The following is a 7,171-nucleotide window of genomic DNA, read 5'->3' as shown; positions in this document are numbered from 1 at the left end:
ATCATGGTGTCAGAGTAAATTCGTGTTTCCACAAGATGGTCTCGGGTGAGGTAACTAATTACTGACAGAGTAAAATGTGGTGAATTTATCCTTGACTAAAAGTATTAATATCAATTGTGTTGATGTTCTAAGCTCGACTGGGAACTCTGCCTGAGGTTAAAGTTGGTTGACCTAGCAAAAAACCCCCCAAAACAATATTGTGTGTGTGTTTGCATACGACTTGCATTTGCTTTCTGTAATTGTAAGCATAATGTAAAGTGTGGGATTGTGGCATTTCCACAGTGGTATCTAAATAGTTTAAAATAAATTTCTCTTACACATTTGGATTTGACACCTTATTACAAGTTTAAACTGAAGTCTGTAGATGTAAATTTAAAAATTCAATTTTGTTCAGTCTTTATGACTCCTTTTTTTCAGTGTTTCATTGTAGTGTTTTAGAGAAGGTTTTATACTTACTTGAACTCAAAAGCTTCAATAATTCTTTGCATTACAAAAGGTTGCAGTAAATTTCAAAATGCATTGGACTTGCAAAATTTTCAAATTTGAAACATCAAGAAGGAATGAGCTCTTAAAGCATTACAGGCTTAGACATAGCCATGGTGGACTGTTTATGCCTTGCCTGTATTGGGATTGTTACTGCTCATTTGAACATATGCTTCTCATAGGAACCGAAAACACACTCCTCAGTCATTGGATGACTTCAAGCCTGAGCTGATATAGAGGTGTGTCAGTCATTTGAATGCAGGAGATGATCCTCCTGAGGAACATAATGAAAATCCATTGTGTGAAGATGTGGCAAATGCAGAGGATGAAGAAATTGCCTAATTTAATTGAGAAACATTAGGGTTATTTATGTGGAATTGAGTCCGGTCCCTGAAGGGTCCAGACGGTGCTCTGTCCATCCCTCTGCCTCTGCCGCTTGTCCCCTGCTGGACACGTCTACGGGAAGGCAGCCGCCCTCTTCCGTGACGCACCACCGTCCAGCCCTCCAAGTCCATCCGGGACCCCATGTTCTGAATTTTTAATTTTGTGTGTTTCTTGATGTCGCCTTTGTTATCTTTATTTAATAATTGTTTTGATGTGCTATTTATTTCAGTTAGATATGTAAAATATGTGTATATGAATTTACAATCACAAACAAAGGCGAGAAAAAAAAGAAGAAAAAACGTAAATGAAATTTGTGTTTTTAAAGAAAAATAATAAATGAAATTAATAAAGTATTTTAATTTTTAATATTTGAAAATCAATGAATTAATGTGCCCACTGCCGCGACGTTTCTACCCAAGATAGGTCTTCCTCAGGCTGGGGCACAATGAATTTTAAGCTGGGAATACACAGAGAGAGAGAGATGTTGTCTCTTCAACGGTCAGCTCCCAAATGAGCTCCTCTCTGCTGTGCAGCCTTTTATAGGCTTGGTTTCGTGTACGTGAGTTTTTGAATTTTGGATGTGTCAATGTGTTTTCAAATGTCTGTGATGGTTTTAGACTACAGTGAATGTGTGTTTTTTAACCTTTGTAATGAAATTATATTTTATGAAATGTATTTTGTAAATTATGTGAATTTTTAAGAATTTTATGTTTTTGAAGTGATGTATATAAGATTTAGAAATTTGTAGTTGGGGGTGAAAAACTGACTCCTCCCCCCCTCTCTCGAGGGCAGAAGGAAATGCACGGTCCATCCCCCAGGTGACCCGTTGCTGTTGAAAGTTGGACCGCCCGGGACGACGCTGGCGTCTCCCACGGCAGACCACTGTCCACCCATCATCCTCAAATCCAGCCATCTGGCTGTATGATTTTTTAATTGTGTGTAATGTCGCCTTTGCTATATATGTAATAAAGAAAACCTGGTTGTGTATTTATTAATGTAGGTATTTATTTATTTATCTAGGTATTTATTATCGTTAATAGAAAAATAAAATCAAAGAAAAACAAATGAAAACTTAAATTAAAGTAATGTAATTTTTAAAGTGTGCCGCCGCGACGTTTCGGCCCTGAAAAGGGCCTTCTTCAGGCTATGGCACAAAAACAATGAAAACTGTAAGCTGTACTGTCTATGTGTCAGAGATGTTGCTCTGTCAGTGTCTCAAGGCGAAATGCCCTCTCTCGCTGTAGCCACTCCTTTTATACCCTCTGTTCAGTTCCAAATTCCATTCGCTTTTTCCAATCAATTTTCCTTTCTATGTATTTTGCCCTTTCATTTTAATTCTCAAAAATACCATTTCCATGGATTATGATATCACCCTGTTGGTACTACATTATTATAGGCCCCAATATATTTATTTATCCTATTTTACCGTACCATTTTTTAAGGAAGTTTTTAATTATAGAATTTTAATCCCAAATTAGATTCAATGAATTTTCAACATGAATTTTGTATGTGTAAATTTTTAAAGTGTTTAAATTTTAATTGTTAAATCCCGAACCCCCATGTGCCCATTGTGTTTATGATCAAAATATGAAACCTTTACCCTGTACCCATGTTTTTAATTTGTAAATACGTTTTTAGTGAATTCCCAATTAAGTTTTAAGCATGTAAATGTGTACTTCCCCCATTAATTTTATCCCATCATCCCCCATTTGTATCAACCCATATTATATTATTAATTAATTATTTAGGGGTGAAGAAAAGAACCTGTCCCTCCCGAAGGAGGAACAGAGCGTGCACGGGCCATCGACCCCTGATGGTCCGCAGCCTCACATCCCTCTACCTCCATGATTGTTTTTTAATTTTCAGGTAAGTATTTCTTTTGCAGGTATTTTTCTTCCAGGTAAGTATTTTTTTACTTTTTTTAACAGGTAAGTATATCTTTTTTGCAGGTTGTCATTATTCGTGTCCGTTACTTTGGCTCAATTCCAATAAAGATTTTTAATTCCAATTTGTTTTCTGTGTTTTCTTTCAAATTTAGTTTTAATTAATCTCCAATTTGAGTTTTTAAGGAAAATCAATAAAACACGAATTAAAATATGAAATAAAATCCCCCAAAATAACAAACTAAAATAACAAACTAACATAAAGTGGAAAAATTAAATGAGTATGCCCTTGTCGGACGTTTCGAAGATGTTACTCCTTCCTCAGGCGAGGGCATACTGAAGAGCTGTGTTTGAAGCTCCTATTTATACTCTCTCCTCTGATCCCGCCTCCTTTGGCTTTTTTTCGGCTTTCTTTTAAATTTCCTTTTAGCTTTTTGCTTTTTTCCAATTCCGCCAGACTTTTTGGCTCTAATCTTTCCCTTTCTTCTTCCTCTCTTCATTTTCAGTCTTTTCCTCTTTTCCCTTTGACTTTTCCCTTTTCATCATCCTTTTCTTCCCTTCTCTTGACCTCTGCCCTTTACCCTTCCTTTTGGCCTACATCTGTCCCTTTCTCTTCCAATTGTTTAGGCTACTATGAATGCCAACTTGGCTTTCTACGAAACTCTCAACCCTGCTTGGGGAGGACTCAACCCTACTTGGGGAGTAAATAATTTAGAAAGGCGATGTGACTGTGGGTTAGGCTTTAGGTTTCAGCTAAGGTTAGGATTACTTGGGCTTCAGAGCTAGTACTGGGTTAAGGTTTAAGATTTAATTTCCAAAAATGAAGTGGGAGTGGGACTTTCCAAAATAGTAAAATTGTTTAGGGCCAGATTAGATCAGGGGGTAGGTATACAATAGGGCTAGGGTTAGGGTAGGGTTAGGGGAAATCAAGTTTGGGAGCACGGTCCCCCAAGGGGGCCGGGCTCCAATGCACAGACCATACCTGCTCCCGCCTCAGGTCTCCCGAGACCCCCAGCGAAGCTCCAGGCGGGGTCCCATGGATGGGGTTGGAGAAGCGAGGGGTAAGGGAGGAGGGGTGAAGAGGAGAGGGGGGAGGGGTTAAGGTTAGGGCCCATCCCAGGGGTGGGGGTATGCCCCGTCCTCATCTCCAACTAGGTGTCCGAGTGGTTAGGTTTAGGGCCGGAGTTAGGGGGAACAAAGTGGAAGGGTTAGGTAAGGGGAATGAAGCTCCTCCCTGCACGAGGAGGGCAGGAGCGGTGCACGGGCCATACCGTGACCCTTCCCGAGACCCACCACGTTATCGCCACCCCGTCTTCCGTGTCCGTTACTCTCCGGTTCCAAATCAGGTAAGTACCTTCCTAAATTAGGCTTCCAGGTAAGTACCATAGTTTTATTATTATTGTTATTTTTAATCAAATTGTATTAATTTTGCTTCTCTTACAGGTTTTTTAATTGTTTTTTTTAATTGCTTTTAAAGAATTTAATCAACTGTTTTTTAATTGTGCTGTTAATAAAGTTTGTATTTTTCCAATGAATTTTTAGTCTCCGTGTTGTTTTTTATGAATTCCAAATTTTAGGTTTACAATTAGTTTTTTAGGCCATAAATAAACAGGAAAATGAAAAAACAGTAAATAAACATCCCCCAAAAATAACAAACTAAAATAACAAACTAAAATAACAAACAAAACATTTTTATTGATGATGCATGGCTTGCGCTAGCTTTCGGCGGTGTTGTGCCTTCTTCAGGCTATGCTCATGCATCCGTGGCCAAATTCAAATAAAGGAGACTTCTCTCTGCCCCTCCTTTTATAGGCTTTTTTGACTCCTCCCTATGTTGCTTTGTGTTTTTCCTTTTTGGTTTTCTTTGTAGTTTTCTTGCTCTGCTTTCTTTGGCTTAACCCTATCCTTTTCCTTTCCTTTCTCCTTTCCTACCCTTTCTTTGCCTTCTGTTTCCTTTCGCTCCTAATTCCTGCTTCCTTTCCTTTGGCTTATATACCCTCCTTTCCTAATTATATCTATGGCCTTCATTTTTGTTTATCCTTTGTCTTTGTGGCCTTTATTTTGAGTTTTTTACTTGGGTTTCTTTCTTACTGGGGTTAAGGTCAGGGCTTCACCATGGATGGGGCTAGGGGTTCAGGCCAGGATAGTGGCTGGTTAGGGTTAGGATCAGGATTCTGGGATGGGATAGTGTAATTAGGGCCGAATTGGCATAGGGGATAAATTTGGGGTCCAAATTAGGGGTCAGAGGTAATAGAGGGTGGGGGGCAACCAAGCAGGGCTCGTAAGTGGCTTCGGCAGTAGGCCTCGGTCAATCTGGTGAACCAGCGGGTACATGGCAGGCACTGGCCGGTTAGGTAAGGGGAATGAAGCTCCTCCCTGCACGAGGAGGGCAGGAGCGGTGCACGGGCCATACCGTGACCCTTCCCGAGACCCACCACGTTATCGCCACCCGTCTTCCGTGTCCGTTACTCTCCGGTTCCAAATCAGGTAAGTACCTTCCTAAATTAGGCTTCCAGGTAAGTACCATAGTTTTATTATTATTGTTATTTTTAATCAAATTGTATTAATTTTGCTTCTCTTACAGGTTTTTAATTGTTTTTTTTAATTGCTTTTAAAGAATTTAATCAACTGTTTTTTAATTGTGCTGTTAATAAAGTTTGTATTTTTCCAATGAATTTTTAGTCTCCGTGTTGTTTTTTATGAATTCCAAATTTTAGGTTTACAATTAGTTTTTTAGGCCATAAATAAACAGGAAAATGAAAAAACAGTAAATAAACATCCCCCAAAAATAACAAACTAAAATAACAAACTAAAATAACAAACAAAACATTTTTATTGATGATGCATGGCTTGCGCTAGCTTTCGGCGGTGTTGTGCCTTCTTCAGGCTATGCTCATGCATCCGTGGCCAAATTCAAATAAAGGAGACTTCTCTCTGCCCCTCCTTTTATAGGCTTTTTTGACTCCTCCCTATGTTGCTTTGTGTTTTTCCTTTTTGGTTTTCTTTGTAGTTTTCTTGCTCTGCTTTCTTTGGCTTAACCCTATCCTTTTCCTTTCCTTTCTCCTTTCCTACCCTTTCTTTGCCTTCTGTTTCCTTTCGCTCCTAATTCCTGCTTCCTTTCCTTTGGCTTATATACCCTCCTTTCCTAATTATATCTATGGCCTTCATTTTTGTTTATCCTTTGTCTTTGTGGCCTTTATTTTGAGTTTTTTACTTGGGTTTCTTTCTTACTGGGGTTAAGGTCAGGGCTTCACCATGGATGGGGCTAGGGGTTCAGGCCAGGATAGTGGCTGGTTAGGGTTAGGATCAGGATTCTGGGATGGGATAGTGTAATTAGGGCCGAATTGGCATAGGGGATAAATTTGGGGTCCAAATTAGGGGTCAGAGGTCATAGAGGGTGGGGGGCAACCAAGCAGGGCTCGTAAGTGGCTTCGGCAGTAGGCCTCGGTCAATCTGGTGAACCAGCGGGTACATGGCAGGCACTGGCCGGTTAGGTAAGGGGAATGAAGCTCCTCCCTGCACGAGGAGGGCAGGAGCGGTGCACGGGCCATACCGTGACCCTTCCCGAGACCCACCACGTTATCGCCACCCCGTCTTCCGTGTCCGTTACTCTCCGGTTCCAAATCAGGTAAGTACCTTCCTAAATTAGGCTTCCAGGTAAGTACCATAGTTTTATTATTATTGTTATTTTTAATCAAATTGTATTAATTTTGCTTCTCTTACAGGTTTTTAATTGTTTTTTTAATTGCTTTTAAAGAATTTAATCAACTGTTTTTTAATTGTGCTGTTAATAAAGTTTGTATTTTTCCAATGAATTTTTAGTCTCCGTGTTGTTTTTTATGAATTCCAAATTTTAGGTTTACAATTAGTTTTTTAGGCCATAAATAAACAGGAAAATGAAAAAACAGTAAATAAACATCCCCCAAAAATAACAAACTAAAATAACAAACTAAAATAACAAACAAAACATTTTTATTGATGATGCATGGCTTGCGCTAGCTTTCGGCGGTGTTGTGCCTTCTTCAGGCTATGCTCATGCATCCGTGGCCAAATTCAAATAAAGGAGACTTCTCTCTGCCCCTCCTTTTATAGGCTTTTTGACTCCTCCCTATGTTGCTTTGTGTTTTTCCTTTTTGGTTTTCTTTGTAGTTTTCTTGCTCTGCTTTCTTTGGCTTAACCCTATCCTTTTCCTTTCCTTTCTCCTTTCCTACCCTTTCTTTGCCTTCTGTTTCCTTTCGCTCCTAATTCCTGCTTCCTTTCCTTTGGCTTATATACCCTCCTTTCCTAATTATATCTATGGCCTTCTTTGTCTTTGTGGCCTTTATTTTGAGTTTTTTACTTGGGTTTCTTTCTTACTGGGGTTAAGGTCAGGGCTTCACCATGGATGGGGCTAGGGGTTCAGGCCAGGATAGTGGCTGGTT

This window comes from Oreochromis niloticus, linkage group LG12 (assembly GCF_001858045.2).
Source record: "Oreochromis niloticus isolate F11D_XX linkage group LG12, O_niloticus_UMD_NMBU, whole genome shotgun sequence".
NCBI lineage: Eukaryota > Metazoa > Chordata > Actinopteri > Cichliformes > Cichlidae > Oreochromis > Oreochromis niloticus.
This window is presented reverse-complemented; position numbering follows the sequence as displayed.